General features: G+C 50.5%; 1 long non-coding RNA gene across 2 annotated transcripts in view; it reads left to right on the forward strand.

Annotated features, from left to right (window-relative positions):
* Positions 1-15,106, forward strand: part of LOC129380524 (uncharacterized) — a 48,028-nt gene that overhangs the window by 14,756 nt on the left and 18,166 nt on the right. Inside the window, exon 1 of one of the 2 annotated variants that reach the window (XR_011892701.1) lies at positions 355-2,627. The exons of the other annotated variant lie outside the window; for it this stretch is intronic. This is a non-coding gene — a long non-coding RNA (uncharacterized lncRNA). Of the gene's footprint in view, positions 1-354; positions 2,628-15,106 lie in introns of those variants that run through there. 2 annotated transcript variants of the gene reach the window in all.

The raw sequence follows: 15,106 nt of genomic DNA on the forward strand, positions 1-15,106 counted from the left end.
GCCACGATGATACGCGCGTGACGTTCGCGACCTGAAAGTACCGTGCGAGCAGCGTTAAAGAAAGGAAAGGCGCTCAAAGTACAACGATTATTGCTTGGGGACAAGATAAGCCCCGAAAGGGTGCATACTTAGAGTGTGGGGTTGAACTCTGCCGCCCGCTTGACTTTTACACCGCAAGAATGCTAGGGTTCGTCACACGCAGCGCTGCGGATTTGCCCTCGAGTGTGTTATGCAGACTGTAGACAGCACTGGCACTTCCGGCCCATACTCGAGAACTGTTCAGCTATCAACGTCGCACCTTCACCTTTGTCTCCTGTCAACCCTTACCACTGTCCCAATGACCAGTGGGGCTGGACAGGGGGCCGGAAGTCAACAAATGTTTCTCTCTCCAGGGAGAAACAGTTCACCTTTCAACAGTTCATCATACAGTTCACCTTTTACGCTGGTTTCATTTTATTTCTATTTATTTTTACACTTGGAAACCAAGGCCTCATCGATGGGCATCGCATTAATCCCCGTAGTGGACGTATCCAGTCGCTCCTCACGTGCGCTCAGCGTTACTGTCTATAGAGTCGAACTTTTGTTACTCCACCGTAATGGTACCAACGAAATTGATCGAATTGTCCGGTGGGTCGAATTAAACAAGAAAAAGAACATACGCCGAAACACATCGCTGATTTATTTGGCAATATTTTCCCGAACCTAACGCGCACGTGCTTCTAATGGGTTGAAATATTTAAAAAAGATAACGTGGATTGGCGTTATAGCTCCTAAATAAAGTAGAAATCTAAAGCGCACCCAAATTTTTAGCAAGAACAACGCAGCATGCCTGCAATGCTGGCAAACAGAAAAAAAAAAAAAATGACACCAGCGAGCTCCGCACTTTCACAGGATGGATATTTATTTACGCCTAATGTCCATCCTCAACATTCTTAGACAGTGCTTGATCGCAGTCTGTGGACCACAAAACTGTCGGCTTCCGTATGGCTCATGCTTTTTCGGTTGGAGATGACCTGTGTTCGACGCATTCACTGTGCTGTAGTGCACGATGCTGCCGATGCTGCGACTAGGGTCAGGACTGGTGTCATCGTTGGCGGTCAGGCGTGCTCGTGCCGACCAGTCACCTATGCGACCAGTCAAATTCAAATTATCCGGTAAGGGCCACTTTCAGGGTCAAAATAAGGACCGTTTTGGCCCGAAGAAATGTATGGACGCCGGCAAGGACCTTCTGTCGGGATCGAAATAACAGGAAAATCGTAATTAAGCGGAGTCGAATTGACGAAAGTCTACAGGTACATTTCCATTGAGCGGCCTTGGTACTGCCTGCCACGGGGAGCTTTCTCAGGGCGACGACGGCCCCCTGACCTTAGAGTGACGTTCCCACCAGTAAACTGTGACACGAACCCCATCTTGAAGGTTGTTCAAAGAGCCGATTATCCATACAGTGTGATTGACTTCGATGCATCTCACCGCCTTCCTCTAACTTCTGTGCATGTGCTTAGAGTATGCACTGTGGACCGTGCGCCGGGTCTGTTAACAGCAAAGTTGTCCGTAGCAGTGTCTTCTGCAACCCTTGCAGGGATGGATTGGCCATCGATATACCTAATCCGATAAATTATTATTATTATTATTATTATTATTATTATTATTATTATTATTATTATTATTATTATTATTATTATTATTATTATTATTATTATCGCGACATTCCCCACACTAGTAGTAAGAATAATCGTATAGTGATGAGCATTTGGAAGGCAACACTGTAAATATGGGGATTAACACATCGCTATTTTATTCCTATAAGATTTTTACCCCTCAATCGACATATTTAATTCCACAGTTTTCGACCTTATGGCAGGGTTCTTTTTATGTTATTGCACAAATTTGTGACGCATTATTGTCCATATTTCTCTATTTATTTTTCTGCGTAAAGCTTGCTCCCTCACATCTTCTTCCGGAACCACGCTTCATTCCTAAACAGGGTCGATGTTCTCAGCAACTTTCATCCACCTTGCCCTGTCAGCCAGCCGTTTCACACCTTCGACTTCCTGGTTTCGAGGTATTCCCCGATATTATCTTGCCACTCTGCACAGGTGGTCTCACTGAAGCCTACGACTTCGTGACTTTTCGCTGACGTTGTCATGATCTATCGCTTCCGGATGTTTACGATGTTCATTTGTGAATCTGATTCCTTTGTCGAGCAAGAAGAAGCGGATGATAGCGTCGGTTCGCATCTCTCGAAAACGCCAGGTATCTCTTCTTCACGACGTTAATTACACAAAGCCTGCTAGTAAGGTCAAGTGGTAGAGCGACCGTCCCGGAAAGGCTATGGTTCCGGGTTTGATCCTCCGGACCAGGGCGAGTTTTTCTTCATCTGCGAAGATTTGTCCCTGAGAAACCTTTATAGCTTCGTGATGCAAGTCGGGGGGATGACATTTTTTTTCTCTCCCCCTTTCAAGAACCGTGCTCCACCTAGTGGGCTTCGGCAGAACAGATGTGCCGCGTCAAATACACTTCTCGGTCAAATGGGCGACGAGAGGGCTTGTCGCAGTCGTCGTTTGGGCCGGAGTTCGATAGCGACCGAACGATAGAGAGAGAGACAACGCAACTTTCAGTCACGGGCAGTGAGTGCTTCGATACTTTCTCCAGACACCTTTCAGCGCCCTTTTGTCTCGGCGACAACTCTCACCCCGTTATGCATGCGAGCTCCCGATGTCCCCTACGCACGAGCGGGGGCCGAGGGTGGACGGCAGAAAAGGAACAAACTTGCACGCTGGTTGTTGACGCTCGCGGGGCCAAAGAAAGAGGAGCGCTCGAAGAGAGGCGCGCGCCTCCGTTGGCCCTTGCGCGAGCGCAGCTGCGAGGCGCGGCGGAACGGCAGCTGCGCGTGCAAGCCCCCCGCTGCGAGGCTCTCGCAGCTCACTGCGGCGAAGGGGCCTCGGCCAAGTTGTTTACGCGCCCAGACGCCGCCGGCGCCGCTGCCGCCGCCTTTGACGCGACAAACGCGAACGCTAAGATATATTACAAGTGGCCCGCGGAAGAAGTGCACCGCTCAGCTGCGAGCCATTTACGCGCCTCGAACAAGGGAAAAAAAAAAAAAAGGAAATGAATCTATCAAGATCGAAAAGGCGGAAGTGCCATAGCGGGGCGTGACCAGGGAGGTGCGTAACCGGAATTTCGCCACGAACCGACTACGGATTCAACACCCGCGCTGCGAGCAGCCCGGCACTGCGAGGAGGCCTTGCAAAGCGCTAGCTGGAAGGCGGACAAAACGCGCCCTATAGGATCGCCTAAATCTCGAGTGGGGACGATATATGGCGGAACAAACAAAAAGAAGGTCGTAAAGGTTGAGCCGTGGTGGGAGGGGTGGCGATATATTTCCTATACCCGACTCTCTGTCCGATACTGAGAGAGCTGCCTGATAGCGCGCTAGTTTAGCGCCACCCCGGGTGCTATATATAGATATATATATATATATATATATATATATATATATATATATATATATATATATATATATATATATATATATATATATATATATATATATATATACGCATCACTACCAAGTACTTTTCCGTCTCTTTTCAAGCTTCCATGTCTTTCTTTTTACCCCGCCCCTCTTTCTCTCCGTCTTCATCTCTCAATCCTTACAATCTACACATACCGGAAACATGCCAATGGACATTGGTCAAAGCTCCTGTCTTTCCTTATGTCTGTGTTCTAATTTGGTATAGAGTGTACTATAAAGACGAGAAAGGCAATGTACGGCAGGTGGAACAGATAGTTTGTGCGTTGCGTTGCAGTGTAAATTCCCTCCACTTACGCTCGTGCTGACCACTGAACACACCCCAGACTATTTTCGGAGCGGCGTGTGCACGTCAACAGTGGTGGGAATTCGCCAGCAGGAACAAAACGCGTAGTACGTTTGTAAGGTTACAACGCGCCACGAATGGTAGTCGGGATATCTTTGCGCCTGCAAAACAACACTGCACTGAGGCCACACTTGTAGCAAGTGCATTATTTGATTTACAGTGTAGCGTGCGCACTTGATATTCTGCAACGCGTTCACGATTCTAAATTCGACGTATTAAATTATTGAGACGAAATAATTAGGACAGCGGACGTGCAAACGCAAAGAAAACTTTAAACGCCAAGTAAGGATGCACGAGAGAACAAAGCAAAGCGACTCCCTTTTTTCTTTGTAAGTTGTTTTTTTTTTCTCTGGCTTTGCCTTTTTATACTAAAAAAAAAAGAGAGACAGCTCTTTCATCCAACTGTAGAAAAAAGAAAAAAGAAACACTGTCAACAGGTGGTCGGAAATAGTCGTTTCCGTTGCTTCATGACACAGACATATTCTCGATACTGTTTTCAAACGTACTAAAGTCTGACCAGGGTCAGCAGGAACGTTGGTGCCAATGAACTTGCCACGTGCTCACTGAATGCCCCGATTGATTCCGCGTCAAATGCGAGATGCACGTGGTGACTCGGCGCGGGCGCGCGAACTGCGAGCCGAAATGCACGCAGCCGCGGCCAGGAATTGAACCCACGACTTCGTGCTTCGTAGCAGAAAGCGCTTTATGCCCACCGAACCGCCGCTGTGGATGTTGGCTTAGGCGAGTGATATATACCCTTGAGAGTGATCGATCGAGCGTATGGCCCCCAAGGCATCGCGAGATTGTTTGTCAACGTGTCAACGCGTCATCCCAGCCAACCTTCAGCTTGGCTGGGATGCGGAAACCAGTGCGCACCAAGATGTTTTGTAAACAACTGAGGTTTATAAGTGTAACTAGCTGGCCGGGTGCCATATAGGAACTAAAGAAATCTCTTTTTTAGAAGCCGTGTAAAGGCGGCTTACACGCAGAAAACTACATATATTTTTTTAATACATTGAACAGGTATAAAACAGAAAGTGCAATTCAAGACGCGAGTAATTTCGAAGGGAAACATGTGCGACCTTTATCCAACTTACAATGCAAAATAATTGTCTGACTGTTCAGTTGGGCCGTGGTAAGCGCTGTGAGTGTATAAATCAGCCGTTCGTACGCCTTATGATACATGACTGGAGCAAGAAGGACTGATGTGAGGTTAGTATATGTATGTATATACGTACATATACATACGTATACAAGTAGTGTGCATGTACATGCGTGCGTGTCCGCTTGGCCCCACCATTTACCCGTTCCCCAAGCGAACCTCTTGGCGCTAATACGTTCCTTTATAGTATGCATAATGAAGCGGCATCAGAGAGAAATATCGTCGCTCGATCTGTTTATGATACAGAGTTGGTTAACCAGTGCGCCGTTGTGCCCCATGCGAGGGTGAGTCGTTCGATGACACGTATTGGCGGCTGTCGTGAGCGACTCGCGTCGATGCCACTGTCACTGTGGCAACAGCCGGGCCGTTTTGACACGCGCAATGACTCAGTCGCGAGCCTTGCAAGGTTGTAGCCGCGTAGTGCGGGTCCACTGCATCCTCGTTTGCTCGTTACCGTGCCGGGAAGTTGAGACTGTCATCGCATAAAATGATTACAGCGATGATGGCATAAAAGTTATTCGACGCTCTGAAGGCTTTGAGAAGAGACAGTTCGAGATAGCCCCATATTTAACTGAATTTTCGAGCGTTGTTATATACGCTACGTTATGGAACACGCTCACTATGACAGGTCCCAAGACGAGCAAACTTATTTGACGGTGAACAGAACTCTAAAAAAAGGGGGGTTGCAATGTGGGACAAATAGTTTACTCCCGCAAAAAGAGTTTTCCCAACTTCTTGCGTACTTGGAGTGTTTTGCCTGCAAAGCATTCAAGCAGTGACGGCTTTCTGTCTGAGTGCCATCTGGGATATCATTGCTCGCGATGGGATTTACGCGTGGTGCAATAATATAGAAACGGCCTGCCGGTCAAGATTCTGCAAAGATGCCTTGCTGCCACATTTTCGTGTTTATTATTTATTTATTTATAACGCACGGGCACTCCGCAGCCAAATCACACAGGAGCTTCGCGTGAGGCTTGTGTAATGGGAGTGGCGTCACGGTGGCGCGCATTTGAATAATGTAGGAAGGCTTTAAATACGAACGCAGTTCTGCCGCACAGACATTCGAGTTCGCGTGCTCGTCTAATGTCGTGTACGCGAACAGAGTTGATGCGTTTTCAAGTAAAGCCTCTCAGTATCAATATCAGCAGCGTTTACCTGCCTCAATTCCCAAACGAAATAGTCATATTTGTCTATCCCCCCCCCCCTTTTTTTTTTCGCATTGTGAACGAAGACAAAAGTGAACCTTAAAGCAAGGCGGAAATGCAACTCCACGAGAAAAACGGTGAACCACGTCGCAACTTCAGCCTTACTAAAACATCGTTCAAGGACGCCGCGTCGTGCGATCGATGCACGGGACACCAGCAGGCTTCGACGGCTTTATCTTAATATTTTTTTTTTTTTTTTTTGATCTCGCCTGGCGTGAGAGCCAAAGGAAGCGAGAGCACCGATAGCCAGGGATATGGAAATCGCGTTTCCTTTCTCGTCGAGCTCCTCTCCCCACTAAACCGCGCATACAAATGCAAGCGATTCATTTACGCAAGCGTATTCTGGAACTTTTCAAAGGCTAGAGCAACATCAAGTGACGGCCCCCGCCGCGCAAACAGGGGCCGAATCTTATAACGGTTCGGTTGGGGAACCGTTCCTTTGGCCTCACCTGATTGGCCGAAATTTTCATTACGTCACAGGTCGTCAGAGGCAGCGGGGCGGTATCGCAATTTTTGAATACGTCACGCATCTGTCAATCATCTTCAAAGCGAACCGGTCGTAGGAACCGGCGAAGGGGTAGTCCGCTTTGGGTTCCGTTGCTGTGGCTTGGCTTTGGCTTGTGACCCTGGCCGCGCGCGCCGGTCGCGCGACCCCGGAGACACGCGGGCGTTGCGCGCGCGTGCGTTGGTTGCTTCGGAGGCTATTACTTGCCTTCGTCGTCTGCTTGGCGTTCCTCTTTCGGTGTCGACCACGGCTGGAAGCGCGATACGCGTTCGAAGAAGTGACGGATAATGAGTTGCACCGCCCTTGCTGGCTTTCTAAGTAAACCTTTTGCAGGCTACGCTATCAAATGGAGGGGACTCAGGTGCAAGCGTACGAGTGGCCATTCCACGCAGAGGAAGGAATATTGCGCGCTGCGGTTCATCGCCACCGGCCTGCAGCTCCCAGAGGTCGGTCGGACGTGAAGCATTCATCGGAATGACCTAGATCTCTGCTGCCGACACTGTCCACAAAGTTGCTCTCGCAATTACTGTGTTGGCCGGTTGAAGGGCTGGGTCAGCTTTCCCGTGACCTCAGCTTCAAAGCCAATGCCAAGGAGATATTTGCATGGTGAGATCGAATTCTCAGTGCTATCGCCAGCGTGAATAGCTCGCAGATCGCCGTTCAGCAGTCAGAAGGGTTCAACCTAGGCTGGTTCAGCACTTCCTTCGTTCGGCTGATAAAACTATACAGTCAGGACGGGAAGATATTGTGGAGATCTCTTATTTGGCTGCCTTTTTTTTTTTTTCTCTGGTTCGGGAGTGCCGCACTTTGTTACTCAATTTTACGGCACAGCGCGCACCGTCAGCACCACACTCTTCGATTTGACTTCGCGCAGGCAATGCAGGGCCCGTGTATCGTAATGTTCGATTTCAAGTTCCATTGCTTTTATCACGCGACGCGCCGTGGGGCTTATCGCAGGGACAGCGGCAGCGCGGTGGCGAGCGAGTCATGTCCGAGCCGATGACGAAGGGCGAAAAAAGATGGAAAATTGATGTAGTCGGCTAGTAAAGGTGTCCCTAAGAACCAGTTCACGGTTTTGTCGCGCTCGCTACTTGAGAAGTGCCGGCAGTGCGTTCCTGTTGCGTGCATCGTGCGAGCTCCTGGTAGCAGACGACATAGCGCTGCGCTCTGCCAACTCATTTACGCTTGCGATACCGCCTGTCGGCTGAGAATAAAAAAGAATGACATTAATAAATTACTTCTGCATTGCGTAAACGCCCGGCACCACACGTTTATACTTCAGAACTTGGCGTATAATATTTAATTTATATTTTACATTTATTTAGCAAGCAGAAACATTCTGCAATTCCTCGATTAGCTCGTCATATAATGACGTACGCTTCAGAGGTGGCACCCTCTCATCTATTGGTCGCGTCCTCCCCTTCTTCCACCGCCGGCTTGGGAGTGGCACATCTAGTGACGTAAGCGGCGAAGCGAACGGTTCGTATTCCGAACCGTTATAAGATTCGGCCCCAGCTCGCGTGACATTTCGCGAGAGTTTATTTCTTGAGTCGTGAAAACAAAAATTTAAATACAATAGAAACCAGCAGTGGCGCGCGCTGCGACACACGGGGGGGTAGAGGTACACGAAGGAGGTGCCTACGTTGCAACCATTTTCAAAACCGATCCGTCGGCTGAACTCCACGTCGGCGCGTGGACCGCCGATGTGGCAAAGCGCGTCGCAGCGATCGCACTAGCGGAGAAAGCGCACGATGCAGTGCACGAAGGCATCGCATCGCGCAAGAGGCGCATAACGCAAGCTCGGTAGAAGCGGCGCTCCGCGTCTGGCACACGCGAAAGCAATCGCACGGCATGTAGACGGAACCGTGCGCTCCACGTGGCTTTGCCGCGAGCATGGCGCGTCCGTGTAGCTGCTGCCGATACGACTTGGTAACCAGACAGCGGCTGCGACGACGCCGTAGCCTTGGGCCCACGATTTCCGCTGCCGGTTTTCCAGATTATCGCGTGGCGGAAAAGAGAAGAAGAAAGGCGCGCCGAAAAGGAAAGGAAACGGGAGAGGCGCGATGCGCCGCGCTGGCGCGTTGCGAGCGGGAGGTTCCGTTCGTAAACATACCAGTGCTCGTTTCTTCTTCTTCTATTTTTTTTAGTGCGCGTTTTATTATCCTTATTATTCAGTTCTCGTCGCGTAAGTTGTTCCTTTGGCACACCGATTGCGCTTATGCAAGTGAGCCTCAGATTATGTAAACAACAGCTTGTTCGCTCGGGGTTGAGCCAAATATAGGCGTTGCGTGGCCCCAAGCTTAAACTCCGCGCTCGTGTTGTCGTACGCCGTCTCATTAGCTGCCGAGGCCGTTGGAACGAGGAAATTATCCGAGGGTGTAGATAGCGTTTCGCTATCTGTAGGTACGCGTATTTAGGGCCGGGAAGAAAGCGTCAGCGCTACCGCAGCCGTAAAAAAAGCGGACGGCGTTTTTCTTTCCCGTTTAAGATCGCCGCCAAGTGTATCGACTGTATGCTTGCACGGTATACGGTTTAGTGCGCTGTAGTTGAAATATACGAAGCAGGCTGAATGGCATGCGACTGCTGACCGCCACTGGTTACGACTCCGTATACGCTTTCCCGCGGTGCGTACGTGATGGCCACACGAGGTCGTGGGTTCAATTCATTACAGGCTGTGGCGATCGCATTTCGATGAGGGTGGAATGCACACACACACACACAAAAGAAAAGGTTCGACCACTTAAGTTTGGGTACACTTGGGTACAGCGCTGGCGACTCCTTTGTGCGGGAGTGATATTAAAGAAAAAAATACTTGCACCTTTCGGGACTTGAGCCACAGCGATCATCGTCATCTATCTTGCGTGAATTTCGTGTCTGCACTCCTGGTACTTTAACTTCAGCAATAACATGCGCATCTCAGCGCGCTGCAACGCTCCTGTCAGGAAAGTATGGCGAGCGTATGAGTGCTAAATAAAAGGAAATGCGCACGATATTGCAGGAAATTCCGCTTGAAAAAAATGCCACAACTTTTGGGGTTTAGTCGTCCCGAGAAAAAGAATCGTCATCTATTTCGCGTACATTTTCTTTAAGAAATCTGCGCTAGCTATCCATTCATGGCAGGAACGCTATGTCACGTTCATGTGCGTATGCCGTTCGTGACCTGAATGTGTCGGTAGAGGAGCGTCAAACAAAGGAAATGCATGAAATTAAGACGTATGACGATTACTGTTTGGGGACAGCATAAACTAAAATAATTCTGGGGTTTTACAAGCCAAAACAACGATTTGATTATGAGGCATGCCGTAGTGAGGGACTCCTTATTAATTTTCACCACCTGGGGTTCTTCAACGCGCACCCAATGCAACGGGAGTTTTTGCATTTCGCCCCCATCGAAATGCGGCCGCCGCTGCCGGGATTCGATCGCGCGCCCTTGGGCTTGGTAGCGCATAGACCAAATGGTGTAAAACTTCTTGACAGTGCAACTGGCTTGTCGCACGGTTAACTGCATTTTCGAGAGATTATTGCGAGAAATTTTGAGAATGCAGTTAATTACGTGGGCAAAAGTACAGTTACTTTCGTATGGCTAGCCCTCCCTTCTGTTCCGAGGGCATTTGTAGCCGCCAAACAAGCCTTTTGTCGATGAGTATATAATGACAAACAAGACAGTTTGCTTCTCTCTCTCTCTCTCTGCGAGCAACGGAAGCGTTCGCTTAAGCAGAGGAAACCTGGCGGAAGACTGCGGTGCCGCCGACACATGGCGGCGGCGGCTTGGCACCACTCGACCTCCGGGCGACCGACGAGCGTGCCCCGCCGACGGGGCCCAGCACTCACGGCCGCCGCCGCCGCCCGAGTGGGGGGGGGGGGGGGGGCGGATGTGCACGCTGCGCAACAGGTTCGGGAAACGTCAGCAGCGCGCGCCCACGTCCGCGACGCGCGTCTGACGCGTATACAGAGTGCACACAGCTCGCGAACATTACGCGGTCCCTCATTTGCGTCAGCGCCGCACTCATCCAAACAAGCAAGGGAGGAGCGCGCTGCTCGTGCACGGCACTAACACCGTGACCTGGATGTTCGTAGTCTCTCAGCCCAACGTCTTTCTTTATTCGATGACGCGGTTATAGAAAACTAGCGAACTCGACTTCTCAAACGTGATGGGAGAGTTTATTGCGCTGTAATGCGCGAGGTCCGCGCCGCGCGGGAATGCCGAGAGCATCTCGAGAAGTTGCGAGAAGGCGTCCGAGGGTGCCGTTTTGGACGCCGTCTAACCCAGCCATGCTGTAAAATTTCACTGTCTTGTCTTCTATGATTGTAACTTTCTGTTGGGGTCCCATCACTTTTGATTGACTCAAAGAAGCATACATGACGGAGTTCGACAGCGTCCAGAACAACGCACCTGGTGACGTAACGTCAGTCCCGATAGCGGTTTTGAAGGACATCCTCTTCCATTGTGCTGGCGGCATGGGCTCCATAGTCGCAGTTCTCCCAGATATCGAACGGAAATATAGGTAAAAAATTGGACGTGCTCGAGTTTGTGTCAAGTTATATTAATCGTGTATTGAAGGCAGCAGAATAGTAATGACCGTACCCCTGAAAATGGGTGCAGTCCTCAGTTGCCAGGCTGGAGTGAAGAGGAATACTGAAGAGCAGGGCAGCCTCCAGGGGTGGCGGTGGGGGGGGGAGGGGGAGGGGGTCACACCATGGGGTTCTTCCTCTGGATACGCCATTGAGAAAGCTAGACACGCGCGTTCGCGTTCTTCCATTTTGCGACACCTGACAGAGCACTTCTCACCGTTATGTCCGATGACTCGATGACAAATGCGAGGGCCTGCTACGTATATGCAGCAATATTCCGAATGCTGTAGCCCGCTATTCCATAGTACACAAGACAGTGTTTAGAAATAGCGTCCCCAAGTAGCTTTGCATGCCACAAAACCCAGACGCATTTGTATGCCTTTTGCATTCTTTTGTACGCCTGGCAGATGGCGTCCCCTAACTTTGGGTATTCTGTATTTAAAACTCTGTAATACCCCGGCGCCGTGGCGTCGGAAGTCTGTGGGCAAGGGACGCCCCCACCCCTCCCGCATACCTGCCTTATGACTAACAGACACCGCACGCACCCAATGGTGGGAAATTGTGACCTCTTTCGCACCTGTTCGCCTCCACGCCCTTCCCCACCCTTGCTCAGCCACCGAGCAAACCCGAATAGTTGCGGTTTCGCGTGACATGATAAGCCGAATGTCCGTCGAACAAAGAAGTTTCGTATAGAACAAATATGTACGGAGAAACTGAGGTACTTTCTACCCCAGTCTCTCCACAGTAACCGATTTATAACAGAACAGAACGTTCGTGGTAAACCGGGCGGATGCGAGTGACTCAGAATGGTAGCATATTGGCGACCCCTGAGCAAATGCTTAAGGCACGAGTCGCGCTCATCATGGTGCGGCCGTCTACATCAAAGCTATAACTTTGATCAACTGCTTGTATAGACACGTCTTCGTCGGTCTCGAGAAGCGAAAAGTTGAGATCGAAGCTCCCCCGCGAAAGACAAGCGGGAGACATGGTCGAAAACAAAGTAGAAGCCCGTATCAAAGGCGGACGCCCGAGCGAACTTGGGCGATGGCCAAGGAGTTTCTGGTGTGCGTGCCGATAAGCAAGCGCTTACGAGGCCCGCGAGAAGAGTTGCTGCCACTGCTGCCGATTGCTGGCTTGCTCCACATTCCGAACGGCCAAAGCAACGCCAGGTCGAGATACCTGCTATCGCAACTTGAGTCAGCGCTCAAGGTTGATCCGCACTTCACTGCAGGTCATTTCCGCAAGCGGTGATAGCTACGAGCAGTGCATGCGGCTGTCGGGGGGAGCAGACCGCATTCGGGATACCATTTGTTTCGCACGCTGCTGCGCGAACTGTGAGAGTAACATTGGCTCATAGGCGGTCGTGATTGCATGATGCACTTATTACCTTTGCTTAAGCGAATTCCCAGGCCCTTCAAATTTGAGCCTGAGTATCTATTTTTTTTCCAGACACGTACATCACATGGTCGAGGATATGAGAGAGAGAGAGAGAGAGAGAGAGAGAGAGAGAGAGAGAGAAGCCACAGTAGTCACATCCTGCAAACTGCTAGCTAGCCCTTCGCTATATAAGAAACTTATCAGTGGTTCTTATCGTTCCGGATTAGTAGATTCTTTTCAGCGGTGCGAAGCAGACAACAACACACAGGAGCGGGTTATTGATTGGGACAAACATCCGTTGTAGTGCATTCCTGCAACGCGCACCACAGAGGATCTTTTCCGGTTTGCTAGCCCGATGCCTCGCCCCGATTGACACGGAGCAGTAGTTTTGTTTATTCAACCGAATAAACTAATCTGCCACACTCACCGCCTTCTGCTTTGCATCCGCAAGAAATCGCTGTCGAGCGGCCGGGTGCACAGTTCAAGGCATCGGTAAGCGTTGTAGCTATCAGGAGTAATGGACGCACCAGCTTCTGTATACTTTTCTGGGAGTAGGAATTGATTTGAGGCAACTGCACCTGCTTGTTGTTCATCTTGTGTCACTATTTTTATTTATCTAAAGGTACACCGCCGATCGTTAAGCGGGGAAAGAAAGTAAGCTTGTGTCGGCGAACAGCTGTTGCGCCCTTGACCAAGTACAGCTTCAACTTCCAAGAACGAGCGCGTCGTTGATGTTGAAAACATGCCCTCCGTAATGACCAAAACACACGAGGAAACGCGAAGTCCTGGTTCACTCACGCGACTGAAAGGTTGCTTCTTCAAGGATTATCCCCCTTGCAAGGGGGAAACAGGCAAGTTCACGAAACGTACTTCTGGGCACCCTTCGGCTTGGTCGCAGTCGTTTCATACGGCTTGCTTGAATAAGCGCAAATGCGTTCTATACCGCGTAAAAATATTCAGGCTACATTTGCTCTTTCCTTTCTGCAAAGGAGCGCATGTCATGCCAACCCCTGTGCTCATCGCAGCGACAGGCTTAGAGTGTCTCTGAGTCATAATGTATATTTAGAGAAAAAAGAACAATGAAAAATGGGCGTTTTTGCAGCTGCAGCAGCCGCGGGACTGAACTTGAGCTTGAGTAGCATATCGCCCTCGCGGCAGCTGCTGCTGCTGCGAAAACGCGAATGTACAGCTATCGTCAGTTGCAAGGTCTGCAGTTCCCTCCTTTTGTATACACCCTTCTTTTCGCCGACTGCCGATGGAAGTAAAGGTGCAGCTATAGGAGCCAGTAAAAACAGCCATAGGTGGCCTGACAACGACGGCACAATGACTCGACACGGCGACGACCACAACAACAGCGATGACGACACCTCCGAAGGCGACACGATGACGGCAGGATGACTCGCACCACGAGGGCCCGCGATCGAATCCTGGGTGAAGACGGAGCTTTCTTCTTTTTTTTTCTGGAGAATTCTTGCGCCAAAGAAAGATGACGTTGAACACCGCAGACGCCGCGAAGGTCTGGATGAACTGTGTACAGCCTGCGAAAGTGTTGCACAGCCACCGCACCGCTTCACAGCACTTCGTGCCAACGAATCGTTCAATCCCAGTCTCTTCGCCGTATCAATCCCTGCAGCTTGGCCAATGCCCGCGATACGAGACGCCTCGTATATAACGCAGCTTGTGCGACAAGTGGACTCTTCAGGCAGGTTGTTTACGACGGCCCGGAGCGACGAGCGCGGACGGAAGGAGACCATTGTCTGAGTGCGCGGCCGTAATTATTGGCTCCGTGGCAGTGTCGCCCGCCGAGCACAAGGCTACATGCGCGGCCATGTCCCATTTGAACCCACCGCCAGTGTGCGCCGCGCGGGGGCTTCTGTTTGCACGCGTCGCGGGAGCGTTGCCTCCGTCATTAGCGCGAACAGTTCGAGGCCGCGCGCGCGTGCCTCTCAAGGAACAGGCCAAATTTTCGTATTGAGGACGCGTTGCTCAAGCGCCGGTACTTTACGTCAGTACACTTGCTCCGGCTGCCGCGCGTGTATACATGTGGGCGCGCGGTTTGCCGTCTCAACGAGCACTTGCTATATAATAGACTCGGATTGGCGAGAATGGTTCGGGGGCAGCGACGTGCGTTCGCGGAGGGCGATGGCGCAGTAAACTTGCGAAGCGGGCGCGATCGTGTGTGCCGGGGGCCTGTCAGACAACAACAGTAAACTGTCGGCAGCGAGACAGTTGAGAAATATTTCGATAGAACTCGGCGTTCCTTCGCCGTAACCAGACAGGGAGTCTAAGTTGCGCGCAAGAAGGAATTTACGTCTATATATAAGAAAGATTCGATAATTTCACAACGTGCGGTCCCTCTATAGAGGCCCAATTAAAAAAATAATAATTCTGCTGTTCCACGTGTCGA

Source organism: Dermacentor andersoni, chromosome 1, assembly GCF_023375885.2.
Source record: "Dermacentor andersoni chromosome 1, qqDerAnde1_hic_scaffold, whole genome shotgun sequence".
NCBI lineage: Eukaryota > Metazoa > Arthropoda > Arachnida > Ixodida > Ixodidae > Dermacentor > Dermacentor andersoni.